The 20,328-nt window shown below is 36.4% G+C and overlaps 1 pseudogene; it reads right to left on the minus strand.

Moving 5' to 3' along the window:
• Nucleotides 1-2,624: 2,624 nt before the first annotated feature.
• Nucleotides 2,625-18,026, minus strand: LOC120208922 (annotated as a pseudogene).
• Nucleotides 18,027-20,328: the final 2,302 nt, after the last annotated feature.

The following is a 20,328-nucleotide window of genomic DNA, read 5'->3' on the forward strand; positions in this document are numbered from 1 at the left end:
GACTAAAAACAAAAGCTATTATAAAGTTTATTTGATTTGCACAGTAACCAATTTGTTCGCATGTTTTTAAACTGAAACATAGTTTGTTTATACTTTTTTCTTTATTTTTAAATCTAGATTTCAAAATGATATGTGCTTGTAATTGTATATTTAATTTTGTATTCAATCTTTCACCTTTTTGGACACAATATTATCATTCAAATTAATTGACTTTGCACAAAAATATTTGGCTAAATTAGCTTAAACTAAATCATTTCTTATGGATTATATAGTTTTGACCCCTATAATTTTACATAAACATATTGAAAGCTATGTGATTTGTAACCCCTAGACCTGGCCTAGAAGTTACGATCGAATCTAAGAAGTCACATGTCGTATTTAGAAATCCTTTGAATATCCAAAACATAATTGAAATTCATTTTAGTGAATAAAATACATATAACGATAAAAAATATAGAAATATCCAACATCAAAAATTCATATAAAACATGTTCAGAACAAAATATCGGTAATACAGATACATAAATACAATATTAAAAACATGTGTCGCCAAAATATAAAAAAAGGTATATAGAAAAATACAATGGGTACACAAACGAGAAAGGTCAATCCTCCTAATGCCAAGTCTACTAGCCTATTATTTGGCAATATCTGAAAAGCTAAAAATTAAAGAGTAAGCTAAAAAGGCCCAGTTTCTTCTTTGCGATGTATAAAAACATTCAGATAAATACTTAAATAAAATATAATTTATAAAAATGCTTGATGAGTGTTCTAAATCGATAATATTTGCTTGTTAATTGTTCGATCTTGTAAATTTATTGTTGTTGATTTGGTTGTATTATGCTTATTTTCATGTAGGATCTTACTTTCCAGAATTAGCAGTAAAAAGGACACATTCTGCATTTTTTTATTATTTGGTCACGGTTAGAGACATGAGCATGACTCTGGGCATGACAAGGTCTGACGTGGCAATTTCTAGAAGGTCCAGTCAGCAGTAGTTTTCTAGAAGATTTAGTCAGCACCTTCTGGAAGGTGGACGGGTAGAGATATATTAGGAGATTTAAAGTTTGAATTTGAATAAAACATTTGGAATTATATTTAGGATTATTTTTATTCAATGTTTATCTCTAGGATTTTAGTTTAAATATTTTAAGAGTTATATTTATCTTATTTTTGTTTTTAGTATTTTAGTTTAAATAGTTTAAGTATTTTCATTAGGAATTATCTCTTTATTTTAGGATTTGTATTTTCCTTATTTTTAGGATTTTGAAGGCTATAAATACCCTCTCAGGGCACGCCTAGAAACACATTAAGAAATCATTCTTCTTCTTTCTCTAGTTTTTAATAAAAGTTTTTCTTTTCTTTTTCAAATTTCTTCTTTGTTTTTATTTTTATTTTTATTTTCAAAGATGCTAAGTATGATTGTCATACTTAGCTAATTTCTCCATAGCCAAGGGCTAAAGTGATGACTCAATACCTATTGTGAGGGTTGAAAAGCACTAAAATAACTTCGAATTATTTTCTCAATTTTCAGGAGGAATAATATTTGTAATTGACCTATCTTTTTAAAAGCAAAACTCTTTTTAATAAAAAAGATCACACTGGTTTAAAAGTTGTTCCGATTTACAGTTGGGAGGAAGAATCGGCTGGTAGCAAGTTTGACTTCCATTGAACACACTTAGCGGCGGTCCGCTAAGGGAAATTGAGATTGGGCTAGATTCTCATTGAGGCGATATTGTTTGAGTCAGGGTTTCCAGATCTATAAAATAGGTTGATGCTAACACCGATAGTCGTCGTTAGTATCCGTAAAGGATTGATATCCAAAAATAGATTTTGGTTTATCAGATCAAAATAGAGAAAAACAAGTTACAGGGGTTGGACCTTGTAGACTGTAACTGGCAAATAACCGAAGCCAAGAATCTATTTCGATGATCAACAGGAATTTGAGGCAAAGCTTAAGTCCGAGACTAATTTCACTATAAGTTTCTCTTTATCTCAATCTTCTTAAATTATTTATTTAATTATTTTCTTTTATTTAATTCTTATCTTTTATTTTAAAAATAACTTTTAAAAACCCCTATTTAATCTCTTCCAAAACTCTATCTTATCTCATTCTTTTCTAAATCAAAAAGTTGACTTCATCAGAAACACCGGAGTCCCTATGGGCCGACCCTGCTTCCCTACTATAGTCTATTTCTTTCTTTCTTCATTTATTTTTAAGAAGATGTAATTATTTTGACAGTAAAACGACACATGTTAAAATTGGTGCCATTGTCGGAGACTTCGGAAACAATAATTGATAAAGTTGTTTCTTTTTTATTTATAACTAGAAGTAATCCAAGTGATTTGGTAGAATTTGATCCAGAAATCGAAGCTCGAGCCAGGCGAATTCACGCACAAATGTTTCAAGAAAAAAAAGGAAACAACAACAAGAACAATTGGAGCATTCAGATCTATAATTAAATTAGGAAGAATCATCTTCCTTAAATACAAATGAAAAATCGATAACCGAAGATACACTAGGAAGAATCATCTTCCTCCACAAACGTATCAACCAAAAAAGTCCTCTCTCAAATCCATTGTTGAACGTTTGGCCTTGTAATAGGAAAAATTCCAAAATCAAACTAAGGCCCATCTAGAAGAATTGGATAAACAAATGAGCCAACTGGCTCAAACTGTGGGAAGATTAGAATCACAAGGGAAGTTACCTTCTCAAATGGAGTCAAATCCAAGAGAGAATTAAAGGCCATCACTCTCCGAAGTGGTATAGTTGACAAAGAACCAGTCCCAGAGGATGTTGACGCAAACCCACAAAGGAATAAAGAAGATCTAAAATCCCAAATAGAAAAAGAAGGTTGGAGCATAACCTCCTAAGGAAAAGGGGATTGACGCAAATCCCCAGAGAAAGAAAAAAGAAGTTTCAAAAGCCTGATACAACACCATCTCCCTATTAAACTCCTTCATTGTTTCCTTCAAGGTTAGTAAAAAGAGACAAATAAGCTAAAGATAAGGAAATTCTGGAGGTATTTCGAAAGGTTGAAATCAACATACCCATCCTTGACGTAATCCGAAAAATACCAAGGTATGCTAGATTTCTTAAAGACCTTTGTACTACAAAAAGAAAGCTTACAGGAACAGAAAAGGTGAATTTGGGAGAGCATGTTTCAGTTGTTTTCCAACAAAAGCTTCCACCAAAGTTAACAAATCAAGGTATGTTTGCTATACCTTGAAAAATTGGTAAAGTTGGAATTAAACATGCAATGTGTGATTTAGGAGCTTATATTAATATTATACCTTTACTTGTGTACAACTTATTTCTAATGATCCTTTGAATGATACAAAAGTAACAATACAAGTGGCGGATCGATCGATAATATATCCCGAATGACTCTAGGAAGATGTCTTGGTTAAGGTAATGAGCTTATATTTCCAACATATTTATATTTCATTGACATGGAAAACGACCGAACGAATACTTGTTCCGAGATACTTTTGGGTTGTCCCTTCCTTAGCACAACAAATACAAAAAACGATGTATGAAGCAAGACTTTAATCATGGTGTTTGATGGCTAGATCGTTAAATTTGATGTGTATAAGAAAATGAAACACCCTGACAAAGTGGCAAGCATAAATTATGTTGATATTATTGATCCTTTGGCAAACGAGTTTGTAGTAACTAATGTATATTTTGATATATGCAGTGAGTTAGAAGACTACAATGAGGAAATCAGGGAGTTGAAAAATTTATTTGTTTGTTCGTTCTAATTTTTGTTTGATTTTTTCTAAGTCTAAAGTTCTGCTTTATATTTTGCAGGCACCTGAGATAGAATTGAAATAAATGCTAAAACACTTAAAGAATGCATTTTTAGGAGAAAATTCTACTTCACTGGTTATTATTTCGGATAAAATTTCAAAGCTAAAAAGATTTGAAGAAAAGCCTATGAGAAAGCCAAAATTTACAAGAAAAAAATAATTATATGATAATAGAATTTCTCATAAGAAAGTTCTTTGCTGGAAAGAGCGTATGAAGTGGATAAAGTATTTCTCTCGAAACTTATAGTCTGAATCAGGTCGTAGAGCTAATGACGTTAAAAATAACGCTTTATGGGAGGCAACCTATTTTCAATTCTACGTCTTTAATTTAATTTTATCATTTTCTTTTAATTTATTTCCTCTAATTTTTCCTTTTAATTTTTAGGTACCAATGTTTTAAATCAAGCTTAGAGAATGATTTTGAAATCTTCATTCGAACAATGTAAAAATCAGACCCCTCGAGTAGTGAAGATCGTTCAACAGTAAATCTAAGGATAATTATATTCCTTTTCTCATACTTTAATTTTATGTTTTGGGAAGAAATGCCTTAAGTTAGGGGGAGTAGAGCCTAGGTTGAATTTTCCTTTACTTATCTCCACGTTTTGATGCTAGTATGTGTTGGTTGGATTTGCGGAAAGTTACATTGAATCTCTATCTTGTGAATGTTTTTTTGGTATGACATGACATGCTTGTTTGGAAACACATAATTGTTTAGGTTAAGATATTCTTGATAGAAGATAGCATGAGTTGTGATCAAGTGGGTATTCTTGTATTCCATGATTTTGTTGATTGAAATGTGCTTATCTCAATGCATGAAAATATTTTGGTGAGATTTGAGCCTTTATGAGCATATCATTTTGCTCTTATTTTTTTGGATTGAGTGTGTCGAATTTGACATTGGTATTCTAGGACATGCATTTTAAATACTATCAAGATTACACACGAAAATGATGCTTAAAAATGATTTGGGCACCTTAGGATTAGCCATTCCGTTTTCCCCACTAAATTGCCTACCCATGCATTTTCCCCTAGTTAACCTCTCTCGAGCCTATTCCCATTCTTTGTTTTCACCACATCTATAAACCAAACCTTTTTATTTTATCCCTCTTTTCTACCCTTTTCAGGACAAGTGAACAATTTATCCGGTGTATGATCATGCTCCATAAACAGAATAATTTTTGTGGTGTTAGAAAGAATGTCATGTGTAAAAGAAAGTAATGCGAGACTTGAAAAAGAAAGGCAAATGGAAGTTTTGGATGATTTGACTATATCATACTTGAGGACAAGCATGAGATAACTGAGGGTGAATTTGATGAGTGCTCTAAATCGATAATATTTGCTTGTTAATTCTTTGATCTTGTGGATTTATTACTGCTGAATTGGTTGTATTTTTCTTATTTTCATGAAAGATCTTACTTTCCAGAATTAGCAGTAAAAAGGGTGCATTCTGCATTTTTTATTATTTTGTCATGACTCGAGACATGGGAACCACTTTAGTCATGACACGGTCTGACGTGGTAGTTTGTAAAAGGTCCAGTTAGCAGCAGTTCAGTTTTCTAGAAAATCTAGTCAACACCTTCTGGAAAGTGAACGGACAGAGATATCTTATGAGATTTAAAGTTTAAATTTGAATAAAACATTTGGAATTATATTTAGGATTATTTATATTCAGTATTTTAATTTAAATATTTTAAGAGTTATATTTTATCTTATCTTTGTTTTTAGTATTTTAGTTTAAATAGTCTAAGTATTTTCATTATGAATTATCTATTTATTTTAGGAATTATATTTTTCTTATTTTTAGGATTTTGAAGGCTATAAATACCCTCTCATGGTACGCCTAGAAACACATTAAGAAATCATTCTTCTTCTTTCTCTAGTTTTTAATAAAAGTTTTTCTTTTCTTTTTCAAATTTCTTCTTTGTTTTATTTTATTTTTATTTTCAAAGATGGTAAGTATGATTGTCATACTTAGCTAATTTCTCCATAGCCAAGGGCTGAAGCGATAACTCAATCCCTATTATGAAGATTGAAAAGCACTAAAATAACTTCGAGTTATCTTCTCAATTTTCTGAAGGAATAAGATTGGTAATCGACCTATCTTTTTAAAATCAAAATTCTTTTTAATCAAAAAGTCGACGTTGGTTCGAAAGTTGTTTTGATTATAGTGCAGGGAGAATCGACTGGTAGCAAGTTCGACTTCCTGTGAACACACTTAGCAGCGGTCCGCTAAGAGAAATTGAGATCTGGCTAGATTCTCATTGAGGCGACAAATTTCGAGTCATATTTTTCCAGATCTATAAAACAGGTTGATGCTAACGATGATAGTCGTAGTTAGTCTCCGTAAAGGATTGATATCCTAGACTGTAATCGGAAAATATCTGAAACCAAAAATCTATTCTGAGGATCAATATGAATTTGAGGCAAAGCTGAAGTCCGAGGCTAATTTAACTATAAGTTTCTCTTTATCTCAATCTCTTTAAATTGTTTATTTAATTATCATTTTTTATTTAATTCTTATCTTTTCTTTTAAAAACAACTTTTAAAACCCCCTATTTAATCTCATCCAAAATTATACTTTATCTCATCCTTTTCTAAATAAAAAGCGTTCACTTCATCAGAAACACTAGAGTCCCTATGGACCGACCCAGCTTCCCTACTCTACTCTCTCTCTCTCTCTTTATTTATTTATTTTTAAGAAGCCAAAATTATTTTGACAGTAAAACGACACCTGTTAATGCTTTCAAAATTATTTTGACAGTAAAACGACACCTGTTAATGCTTTCAAAACATGAAAACTACCCCATATGAAAACCAAAATGTGTAGGTTCCCCTGAACCATACATCCATATATACACTCAAAAGGACCTTATATTTATAGCATAAGAATCTAAGGTAAGGACTTACCCCGTGAACAAATTAGAGGAGCTTGCGGTAAGGTCTTACAAGTAATAGACTAATCCTGAAATATTTCCTCTATTAATAATCCCAATGACAGTAATTATTAATGTATTTGAGTGAAAAAAAGTAATTTAATTCATTAAAACTTGAAAAAAATATAGATATAGAAATACGATAATCAGGGATCATGTTAAGAGTATATAGTAAATTAGATATCAAAACTCAATATATATGGTAAATAAGATATCATGCAATCAAAATTTTTAATATCATTAGAATTCCAAAACAATTAAGATGGTAATTAAAAACAATACTGTAACACCATTAGGAGCACACCTATATTTGTTTGAGAAGTCTTGTAGGGTAGCCTACTACTGGTTCTGCCTAGCACGATCAACAGTAGTGTTATATCCTATGAATAGGTAAAACTGTATCAAAATCTTAATATAATAGGTAATGTACTTTAATTAAACAATTTACAAAAACTTACGAGAAGCTCTCAAAGAACATGAACCTTACGGATCTGTAGGATGAGAAGCGTTTAGATTTAGTCGACCCTCGGTCAGGGGAAACAAAAGTACATTCTTGAAAAAATATTCTCAAATTAATTCCATATTCAATACCCAAATAATCATGTGAAGAGCTAAAAATACTAAGCAATTTTGGCTTAACTAGCTTATTTCGGGGCTTTCGTTTGGCGAAACAGACCAAAAATCAGACTTAAGACATCGAAAAACATCAAGAGGGAGGTTTTCAAAAAAACTCAATGTCGGTTAACGGGGTCAATGTTCAACAGATCGACTCGGCTCGGCTTGACTTTGTAGACCGGTTCGGTTGAACCTGTTCACTTAGGCCGATTTTGTTGGGGCAGACGAGTATTGGGAAAGACGGGTAAATGAGTAGGGTTAGGCGGGTCGACGGGTTAGGTTGACCTAGTTACAAAAGATCCACCAAGCGGTGGACAAGCTCCATGCGTAGCAATGACACGTGGGGGCATGTGCGGCAGCTTTGGGCGTTGGAAAATTTTGCAAAAAATTCTAAAATTCATTTTAAGGGGTTTTAAGTCACTTACCAAGCTCGGTTCACAACGGTAAATGGTGGAGAGCTCGATTTCACAATGTCGGGAACTTGTTTCACCTTACCCCTTCACATGACGGTGACAATGATGATAAAGCTAACACCGGTAGACTCATGATAACACAAGGATTCCAATGTTATGGGCGATGCACTGAACGGAGCTACAATCAACGACAAAATGTAGTTTAAAGTTTCTTGAAGAAGATGGATAAAAAAAGGATAGAGGGAGAAAATGGAATAAACTTGGGGTTTCCAAATGAGGAAACTTTCAGGTTCGGGGTTTTAAACCAAAGTCACTTGGAAATTGGTGGAATTACACTTGGGTCCCTAAACTGTTGTTGCTTTACGAATTTGTTTTGAATTTAGTTAAAATTTCAATTTAATCCCTAGAATTATTTAAAAAAAAATTGGTCCCTAAATTAAGGTGTGAAATGATTAAATCTATAAAAGTTCTAAAGTTTTGAATATGAAAGATGACAAAAATGTGGTTCAATTTGTAGCATAAGAGCCGTCAATAACCAATCAAATTACTAACCCAACTTAAAATCAAAAAGTCAAACAAAAACTTACAATTTAATTTAGAATGCATATAGAGATATTTTGATATACCACATTTTCACAACATCTTAGCATCTTCACTTAACATTTCAACAGATTAACCAATTCTTTTAAAAGTTCTATCCAAAATTTTTCATTAAAAGTTCTATCCAAATTTTTTCATTAAGGTAATTTCACAAACACATGCAATATATAGAGGGGAAAGGAGAGGAACTGAGTGAATGAATTGCAAAATAATTATCCAGTTATCAAAATCATAGACAACTCTCAAATCCAAGTACAGTAAAAAATCAAGAACTATAAAAACGCAAAGCTTACCTCTGTTGAAGATGTTGGAGTAACAGTGACAGTAAAAAAACTAATAAGAGGAAGAGAATCAGAAAGGGGAAGATAGCCGATGAGAAGAGTCTTGAAAAGAGCTAGTGATGAGAAGGTGACGATGGTGAGCTGCGTAGGTCTAAGGAAAAACATTTTTGGAAAAAGAAAGAACACATGAGAAGTTTTGGTTAAATGGCTTATCAAATAATTTTCGGTAAGTTGTTTTACTGTGTTTCAATTCAGTGTTTACTTTCACTGTAATTGATTTTCCTTAAAAAAAAAAAGAGAGAGAAAATGCTTTCCTGAAAGTGAATTACTCCAAACAAATGGAGCCTTAGGCAATTCAATCCCACCGGACATTTTCTTTATTAGAAGCTGAGAACCATTCTATCGAAATACGAAAACTACATATATTGTATGCATAATTAGTGATTCATCAATATTGCACATGAGCTCAATAATATATATAAAATTATTTTGTGGAAAATTCGTTTAGTTTTACAGCATTTTAAGATTATTAGATGGCAGAAACTAAAGGCTGAGATATAAAAAATGAGAAGATATTCACTAAAAAATAAGAAGTTAATCTTAACCTTTGATTTCCCTCAATTTAATGATCCTAAAAATATGTAAAACTAAAAGAGTTTTACGCAGTGTATGTGGATCCTAACTCATATATATATATGTTATGCCACGAACGAACATACAATCAAATAATATTATCAGGTCCACCTAACTTACTTCATATATGGACACCACTACCGGCAGAACTGGTCTATAGCGGCATTTAAAAGCGCTACTAAAAATGTTGTATGCGCAAAAAAAAAGTGCCGCTAATATAAACACTGCAACTGTTAGTGGCGTTTTCTACTAATAAACGTCGCTAAAACTCAGGTTATATATAGGCTTTTGTATACTAAAACTCCGCTAAAGGTCAGGTTGTATAGCGGTGTTTTAGTATACAAACTCCGCAACAAGTTCACCATATATCTGCGTTTTTTGGGCGTTTTGCCCCTAAAATGCCACTAATCGAAACTAATTTTCAACATATCTTCTTCCTATTTTGTATTACCCAAATTTAACATTTAACAATATCCACTAACCATTTTAAATTTAATTACGATTCGAATTAAATAATAATACATAAAAAACATAAATAAATCAAAGTTTACAAACATCCAAGTTAAATATAATGTAGTTCAACATTTTTTCAATATTAACCTAAGAAAATACCTAGGATGATGAATTCTTCGTTTGATTCTGCTGCATCATTTGCTTCATAGCTTCAATTTGATTTTGAAGTTATTCATATTTTTTCTGAAATGCATTTGTAGTCAGCTGCATTCACACAAACATTTTTCTGTGTGTATGATACATTCAAGACTTGTCTTTCTTGGATAATAAGAGTCAAACTTGATTATTAAAGGGAAGATAAAGTGATGAACTTACTGCAATTATGGTGGTACGCTTTGGACGCGTACAATCTGGTTGTAATGAATCAGAAGGCAACGGTTACTCTATCCCTGCCTTCACTGCGGCATCCCAATTACCAGTTTCTTCGAAGGAACTGATCAATATTGTTGCTTGAAGGCCATCCACAAATAGCATGCACACATCCTGCAAGATAAACTCGAAAAATAGTTGCTTGAAACCAGTTGGAAGCAACTCATGTATACAAGACGGAAGGATAAACTCGTAAAATGGTCGCTTGAAACAAGTAGGAAGCAACTCTTGTTTACAGGAGTGAAGGATTTACCATCAGGATGAGATCATAACTATGGCACTGGACTGCACGGACGGCTTTGATGCTATTGTTCACGACATCTATTGTGTGACCTAATTGCTTCATCATGTTCTGTGTCACCATTACATTAATCTTGTTATCTTCCACCAGCAGGATCTTAGGCTTTGAGATGGAATTTGATACTTCTTGACTGCTGTTTAATGTGGGCTGAAAACAGTTGTCAGATATCTCCTTCCTCTTGGGAGGTAGCTAGGGCCCACGTATCTTCATTTTCACGTCGACATCTCTGCTTGTCTCTGAGCAACTTGACACGTCTCTTGTAGAAGCTCTGGCCTCGGCGTTTTCATCGTTCCGATGATGCTTGTCTCTGCAAATTATACTTTCATTATGGGGGTCTGAGTTGTGCCTAAATTAATTTTCAGCTTCAGCCATAGAACAAGCGTCTTCAACGAAATCCATTTCCTTCGTCTCTGAGAACCCATTAAATTTATCCGAATTTGCATAGCAATAGCCAATATTATGAGGTAATAACCTTTGGGTTCTGCTAGATCCATTAGAAGAAAATAGAGAACCCAAAGTACGTGGCTGGAATTGGAGAAAGCTGGCACTTGCATCATCATTTGTAGCACCATGGTCATCCATATATGAGAGGTCATCCGGATCATCAGAATTATCAATTGATAGAGAAACCTTGTAAGGTAGGATAAACGTAAATGTAGAACCACATTGCACTCGGATGGACACTGTAAGACGGCCACCCATTAGCTCAACCTGTAGCAAAGGCATGAAATGTTAGTACTTAGGTTTTGTACCAACACGAGTATCATTAAAATCTCTGTAAGTAATACCAACTCAAAATATACAGCATCACAAATTTCTCAACTTCTCAATTATTTAGAGTTTACCATACTAAGTGTAAACAAGCTGCAAGTAAATACTTGACGCCTGTAAACAAGCTGCAAGTAAATACTTGACGCCAGACAGAATAGTGATTATCCTGTAGGCTAGCTCCGACAGACGATTCACAAGAGAAAATTCGCCCAAAAACCAGAGAAAAAAAGTCTCTAGGGTTTAATAAAATATTATAAAATCAATAAACTCCAAAAAGCAGTCCACAAGCCGGACTGTTATAGCAAAAAAATCGTCTTTATTCGAATTTTGCCAAAAATAGCAAAATCCCGAAAATTACTCTAAATTGAAATTCGAAATAAAATAAGCAATCTCCCAAAAATCCGGCCTAAATCGGATTTAAATTGACTTCCTAATTAACAATCGAAATATTAGCATAAATAGAAAAAAATAACTAAATCTAGTGATTCGGAGGGGAAAACGGCAGAATTTGAGGTTGAAAAAAGGCCACATGGAGCGTAGCTCAATCTGGAGAGCGTGCGCGTTGAAAAGAGCTTTCCGGATTGGGGTCTTATGCGCGATTCTGACACCTGTAGCCAAAGTTATTGCCAAAAGACTGAAACATACTCAAAACGACCCCAATGAGGAACATGTCACAATCAATTCCCGCCTTTGCGCTGATCTTCCAACTCATGGTATCTCAACGCCATCAACGTGCAATCTGACAGCTCAGCATCATCTGTCTCGGATCCACCTGCATCAGTCGCCCCGGGTTGGAAAGAACTCGTCCTCGAGTTCAGAGTAGGATCCACAAAACAATGACTCAGGTGCTTCACATTAAAGACATCAGAAGTCTTCAAGTGACTGGGAAGTCGCAACCTGTAAGCATTATCATTGATCTTCTGCACGACCTCACAAGGTCCAATCTTCCGATCCTTAAGCTTATTATACTCACCAACAGGAAAACGATCACGAGTTAATACAGCCCAAACAAAATCACCAACATCAAAAAGTACCTGACGACGATGATTGTCGACCCGAGTCTTGTACTTGGTATTGCTCTCATGAATGGTCTGTTTCACCTGCTCATGGATACCCCGAAGATACTTTGCCATCTCATCTGCTTTAGGACTGAAACGTCCTATACGTGGAATAGGGGCTAAGTCAACACCCCGGATGGGTTCTGACCATAGACAATCTCAAATGGGCTTAAACCTGTGGTCCTGTTTTTTGATCTGTTGTAGGCAAATTCTGCCTGAGGCAATGCCAAATCCCACTGCTTCGGCTTCGTTCCTGCCAAACACCTTAAAAGGTTTCCCAAACTTTGGTTCACCACCTCAGTCTGGCCATCCGTCTGGGGGTGGTAGGCGCTACTGAAATTCAACTGTGTTCCCAGTTTCCCCCACAGGCTCTTCCAGAAATGACTGATGAACTTAGTATCACGATCTGAAGTGATGGATCGAGGAACACCATGTAAACGCACAATCTCCTTGAAATAGAGATGGGCAATCCGGTCAGCATCCATAGTCTTTATGCAAGCTACAAAATGAGCCATCTTGGAAAACCTGTCAACCACAACAAAGATAGAATCAGAGGCCCTTTGGGTGCGGGGTAAGCCTAGTACAAAATCCATGCTGACATCGAACCAAGGAGCTTCAGGAACAGGTAAGGGAGTGTACAATCTCGCATTGGTGAGAACTCCCTTAGACCGCTGGCACACATAACAACGGTCCACATAATGGGCCACATCACTAGTCAACTTGGGCCAATAAAATTCAGAAGAGATAAGGGCCAATGTCTTATCTCGGCCAAAGTGTCCCTCATTATAGAGTTCACTTATAATTTGCTGCCTCAATGAACAATCTGGAATGCATAATTGTAATCCACGAAACAGATACCCATTATGCAAAACAAAATCATGACGGTGACCCTCAGTTACCTCCTGAAATATCCTTCCAAAGGAAGGATCAGCTGCATACATATCTGTGAACGTCTCAAATCCTGCAACTTTAGTACTCATGGTGGTGAGAAGTAAGGTACGACGGCTCAGGGCATCTGCGACGCGGTTCAAACTCCCTGCTTGGTGCCTCAGCGTAAAAGTGAATTCTTGCAAGTATGCTACCCACTTGGCATGACGTCTACTCAGTTTGTGTTGGCCATTGATGTACTTCAAGGCCTCATGATCGGTAAACAGAATAAACTCCTTCTGTACTAGGTAGTGACGCCAATGCTTCAGGGACTGAAATATGGCATAGAACTCCAGATCATAAGTGGAATAATTTTTCTTTGATCCCGATAGCTTCTCACTGAAAAAAGCAACCGGACGACCTGCCTGACTCAGAACACCACCAATGCCAACGCCAGATGCATCACAATTTACCTCGAACACTTTGTCAAAATCTGGAAGTGCCAAAACTGGAGCCTCGGTCATCTTCTGCTTGACCAGTTGAAAATTGGCCTCTGCCTCCTCAGACCACTGGAAATCACGCCCCTTGAGGCACTCTGTGATAGGGGCGATCAAGGTACTGAAATTTCTAATGAATCGACGGTAAAAAGACGCCAAGCCATGGAAACTTCGGATGTCATGTAAGGTTCTTGGTCTGGGCCACTCCAAGACTGCATCTATCTTTGACTGATCTGCATGAACACCATCAGTAGACACAACAAAACCAAGAAAAGTCACAGAAGTAGTGAAGAAAGAACACTTCTTTTGATTGACAAACAAGCACTCCGTTTTCAGCATCTCAAAAACAGCACGGAGGTGATCGAAGTGTGAAGTCCATGTCGGACTATAAACGAGGATATCATCGAAGTAAACTACAACAAATTTCCCCATAAAAGGCCGCAAGACCTGATGCATAAATCTCATGAATGTACTGGGCGCATTGGATAACCCAAAAGGCATGACCATCCACTCATACAAACCTTGTGGCGTTTTAAACGCCGTCTTCCACTCATCTCCAGGCCTTATTCTGATTTGGTGGTAACCGCTCTTAAGGTCAATTTTTGAGAAGATCTTAGAACCAGATAGCTGATCCAACATATCATCTAGACGGGGAATTGGAAACCGGTACTTCACTGTAATTCTGTTGATCGCTCGACTGTCAACAGACATACGCCAAGAACCATCTTTCTTTGGCACTAACAGAGCAGGGACTGCACATGGGCTCATACTCTCTCGGATATAGCCCCTCTCCAATAACTCTTCCACCTGTCGCTGCAACTCTTCGGCCTCCTTGGGACTGAGGCGATATACTCGTCGATTTGGCAAACTTGACCCAGGAACAAGGTCAATTTGATGCTGAATATCCCTCATAGGTGGTAGTCCAGGAGGAAGATCCTCTGGCATCAAGTTAGAGAATTCTGCTAGCAGCCGCTGCACCTCTACTGGTAAATATGTATCCACGTCTACTGCATTGTTCTCGCAAGGTAGCAAGGCATAGACCACGCCGCCATGCTCAATCTCATCTAAAAACCTGGACATAGAAAGCAGATTAGTATTATGGGTTACTGGGGTAGGAGTAAGTCCTTCCCGCCGGGGTGCCAACACAATCTTTTTTCCCTTGATGCTAAGGGAATATCTATTCTTCCGTCCATCATAAATGACACTGCGATCATACTGCCAAGGTCGACCCAACAATATATGACACGCATCCATATACACAACATCACACCAGGCATTATCAAAATATTTTCTACCAATTGAAAAAGACACGAGGCATCGCCTATCAACTGTTACCTCACTATCTTTATTTAGCCATGACAACTTGTATGGCTTAGGATGACGGTCCGTCTTCAACTGCAATTTCTGGATAACCTCCTCGGACACTACATTCTCACAACTGCCGCTGTCAATGATCATTTTGCAGACTTTATCTGCAACTGTGCAAGTCGTGTAGAAAATATTGGTTCTCAACCAATCGTCCCCTGAATCGCCCTTGGGGGTAAGTAGACTCTTGCGAACGACCAGAGTCTCATGACCATCTCCATACAGCACATCATCGGTCTCATCATCGTCATACACGGGTTCGCCAATCTCCTCAGTCTCATCTTCCACGTTTTCCTCAATCAACAAATTTTTGCCCTTTTGACTAACAGGCTTCCTGCAATCAGTCGCCCTATGCCCTTGTTCACCACAACGAAAACATCTAATAGTAGGGTTAGAATTACCCTGCGGTGGCTGCTGAGCAGGACGGGACTCTTGAGGGCGAACTGGTCGACTGTTGTGATCGCTCCTGATCACTGGTCTCCTGTTTTGCTGTTTTTCAACAGCAAGTGCACGCTGGTATGCTTCCGAAACACTCCACAATGAATGAAGGCTGAGGAAATCTTGCAAGGGCTGGCGTAAACCCCCCAAATATCGCGCCACCATCTGCTCCTCCGTCTCAGATAAATCGTTCCGGGCGACCAATTGGTAAAACTCCTCCGTGTAATCATCGACTGATCGCGCGCCCTGCCTCAACGCATGAAGTCGCTGAAATAAGGTTTGCGTGTAGCCGAAGGGAAGGAAGTGGCCCTTCATCTTCTTTTTCATCTTCTCCCAATCAGTGATCTTGGCTTTGCCCTGTCTTTCTCGTGAACGTCGTAACTGTTCCCACCACGCAGATGCTCTGCCCTGGAGTTTGATGTCGATCAGTTTCACTTTCACACGATCGGGGACTTCCTTATATTCAAAAATACGCTCCACTTCATTAATCCAATCCACGAATCCCTCGGCCTGTAACGTACCAGAAAACTCAGGGAGATCGACCCGAAAGCCGAGGTCTCCATGACGCTCCTCCCGACCACGGTGCTCCCGGAATTCTGCGCCCTGGAATCCTGCGCGATTGTGATATGGGTTTTCGAAAGTGGAATTGGTATCGTGATCAGAGGCCTCACGATCCTCGAAATCCTGCGCCGCCAGGCGCTGGGTTAATTCTGCGACTTGCCTCTGCAAATCCGCAATCATCACATCCTGAACGCTGCGATCACGGCGTTGGGCTTCCTCATTCGGAACCTGCTCACGACGACCACGACCACGACCTCCAGCCATTGAAACTGGTGAAATTTCCCAAGAAGATGTTGAAGCTCTGATACCAACTGACGCCAGACAGAATAGTGATTATCCTGTAGGCTAGCTCCGACAGACGATTCACAAGAGAAAATTCGCCCAAAAACCAGAGAAAAAAAGTCTCTAGGGTTTAATAAAATATTATAAAATCAATAAACTCCAAAAAGCAGTCCACAAGCCGGACTGTTATAGCAAAAAAATCGTCTTTGTTCGAATTTTGCCAAAAATAGCAAAATCCCGAAAATTACTCTAAATTGAAATTCGAAATAAAATAAGCAATCTCCCAAAAATCCGGCCTAAATCGGATTTAAATTGACTTCCTAATTAACAATCGAAATATTAGCATAAATAGAAAAAAAATAACTAAATCTAGTGATTCGGAGGGGAAAACGGCAGAATTTGAGGTTGAAAAAAGGCCACATGCGCTCTATGTGGAGAGCGTGCGCGTCGAAAAGAGCTTTCCGGATTGGGGTCTTATGCGCGATTCTGACACCTGTAGCCAAAGTTATGGCCAAAAGACTGAAACATACTCAAAACGACCCCAATGAGGAACATGTCACAATCAATTCCCGCCTTTGCGCTGATCTGCCAACTCATGGTATCTCAGCGCCATCAACGTGCAATCTGACAGCTCAGCATCATCTGTCTCGGATCCCCCTGCATCAATACTTCAGATAATTTGGCATGCGCAAGGCAACAATGTATTAAAAAGGAACTGGGAGATACTAAAAGCTCTGAAACAAACTGTTTAGATTCTAATATCAAATTGTATACTTTTCTGTCCACTAAGTCCTTGGTTTGAACAAGACCTACTGAGACTTATAACATAATTATCTGATCTGCTAAAATGGTTCTTTAAGCCTAAGCTATATAGGGGAGGAAACTATAGAAATTGTAGGGGAGAAAAACGAAACCAAACAAAACATTATTGTTTATGGAAGGAAAGATTCACCAGCTGTTTACATATTGCGAGGCCCAGTCCTGACCCACCATACTTTCGGGCATGATTGGCACTGACCAGCTGTTTAATACCTGATCAAGTTGGCGAGAATTTGTCGAATTCTTAGAACATCTCCTATGACCTGATCGGTGCATTTAGCTCCAAAATATGAGGATGATGAAAAAAGGGACTTCAATTTTTAAATATAATGATCAATGGAAATGCGAAACAAGACACTCACCTCAATCGGAACATCATCTGCAACATTTCCTTCCAAGGTAAGAATCTTTTGAATGATGCTTCAGCTATTTGGAGAACATGCTTTACCACCTCTCTTGGTCGGAATTTTGTAGATTCCAACTTCATGACGCCTAATGAAACAAAGAAAAGAAGATGAATTTAGAAAATTTGACATCTGATAATGATAACCTGTCATGAGTGAGAGCATCAAATTTTCAGAGAAAAATAAGTATGACGCAATTGTGAATCTAAAACAGAAATACAACTTTCTAGACATGCATTACGAGATCATTTTAAGAGCAGATCTCTTGTACTTGTTGATATGTATGATACTATTACTCTATTCAACTTCAAATCAGCTATAAGAAATTAACATTCAGAGTTTAAAATTGAAAAATAACAGGAGCATGAGTTTTTCATTCAATTTTGGGGCTGAAATCCGAACCTGATTCAACCTTGGAAAGATCAATTTTGGGGCGGAAGAAAAACACGATTCTTTCGATGGAACAATGCAGATTCGATAGAAATTTAAACATACAAAGATAAGGATCCAATGAAATGATCAATCACACAAAAAAAATCCTAAAAAGAATTACTGAAATAAAAAAAAGTTTTGAAAAAGACAGAACGAAAAGGCAGAAATGAAAGAGGGGAATGAGAAGAATGGAGATACCTGGGTTGAATGGAAGGGGAAGATGGATCGAACAATGGAGGTCGAATGATCAAAGGATGAGAAAGTTGGATGCGAAGAGATAAAAGGGAGGTAAGATGTATTTCGAGGCCCAAACTGAATATATGGAATTAGGGTTTTGTTTCGATATGTTAAAGTAGTGTTCAGTAGCGGCATTTTTTACTTAAAGGCCACTAGGTTATAATGCAATTGCGGTGTTTGGTATTAAATTTCCAATAAAGTACACTTCTATAACGATGTTTGTTATTAAAATTCCACTAAAGTATGAGTCTATATCGGCGTTTGTAACAAAACACCACTAAAGTACGAGTCTATAGCGGTGTTTGTGTAAAAACACCACAAAAGTATGAGTCTATAGCGACGTTTGTGTAAAATTACCACTAAAGTACGAGTCTATAGAAGCGTTTGTATAAAAACACCACAAAAGTACGAGTATATAGTGACATTTGTATAAAAACGCCACTAAAGTACTAGTTTATAGCGGCGCTTATATAAAAATGCCACTACAACATGATTTTTAGCGGCTTTTGTATACAATTGCCACGAAAGTCTGATTCTATAGCGGCTTTGTATACAATCGCCACTAAAGTAAGAGTATTTTACAGTGTTTAAAAAAAAACTGATAAAAATGCCGCTATAAACCCATTTTGTTGTAGTGTATTGCGATGTTTGTATAAAAACGCTGCTAAAGTACTACTATGTCGTAGCGTTTTGTTTAAAAAATGATGCTAAAGTTACCATTTTGTGGCGTTTAAAATGTAAATGCTGCTATATGTTTAAAGTTAGTGGCGTTTACTCTCAAAACGTAGATAAAAATGGCGCTGCAGAACATTTTTGTTATAGTGCACATAAAATTAGTATATACTCACCATTTGTCACACATTGTTGTGATTATCATTCAACACCACTCATGATCAAAATTCAAGGTAATATGCAAAATTAGACCTTTATAAGGTATCTCGATTAGCATTCATGGTTACAAATCGATAATAAAATCTCTCGAGATCGATTAAAAATTATCAATAATCAACTCATCATTATTTACATTATTCATTAAAGTTTTATTCTCAATTTGTGCTCACTTAATCAGGGTATAACATGTCTAAACAAGTTAATCATTTTAAATTATTAGTCAATCGATACTCTTTAGTATCAATAGTTTTTCAAGAATATTGATACTCTCTACAGGGTATCGAGATTCTTTCACAGTATTGATATTAAATTGACACATTATGATGTGATATTGGCTATGTGCCTTACATCATTTTCTGTAATCTCCATGAGATCGTTTGATCGAGGCAAGTTGTTTACATTCGAGAAGCTTCTAGAAGCTTATTCGAGCTTAATCTGGGAATTTCAAACCAAGTTTAGATTTTCGAAATCCTTTTTCAAACCAAAAGAAAACCTCCACCATCATATTCAATGCTGGGACGTGAAGAAGGAACAACCAAGTTTAAGGGAGGATTTTATCTTTTACTTGTTCATGAATTTGCATGAGTGTTAATAAATTTGCATGACATTAAGTTGAATAAATAAATAAGAATGGTACTTCATTTAAGCATGAGTTCATCAAAACATGTAGCTTTTTATAAAGCTACTTCATTTAAGTATCCTCTTTCATTCATTAAAGCTAGTTCACTAATTAAATTAGTTCATTAATTAAACTATCTCTTTATATGTTTTCATAACATGTTCTTATTTTATTTTGTTCAAGCAAGGGGGCATGCAATAACCAACTTTCAAAACTTAGCATTCATCATCTTTTGAAGGCTGGTCATATTCTGCAAGGGAACAAGCAATGAAGGATGATTTTATTTCAATTAACCACCAAATTAAGTGATAAAATCAGCAAGGAATTTCAAAAGGCAAGCTGATTTGGACATGTAGGATGTCCACATTCATCCTACGACTTCGTTTATCCTTTTTTCTTCCATTTGCAAGTAAAGCAAGGACACCCAAGAGTCACCCTCCTTTTTAGAAGAATTTAAGGCTAGAATTATCTCAAATTAAAGCTTAATTCATCCATTTTCGATATACATGGCCAGCCATCAAAGGATAAGAAGAATGACAAGTCATTTAATTGAATTCAATTGCATTTAGGTGATTGTTTTATTTTAATTGTAAAAACTCTTCATATGGTGCCTATC

The sequence above is a fragment of the Hibiscus syriacus genome, unplaced genomic scaffold (assembly GCF_006381635.1).
Source record: "Hibiscus syriacus cultivar Baekdansim isolate YM2019G1 unplaced genomic scaffold, ASM638163v2 tig00017808_pilon, whole genome shotgun sequence".
Taxonomy (NCBI): domain Eukaryota; kingdom Viridiplantae; phylum Streptophyta; class Magnoliopsida; order Malvales; family Malvaceae; genus Hibiscus; species Hibiscus syriacus.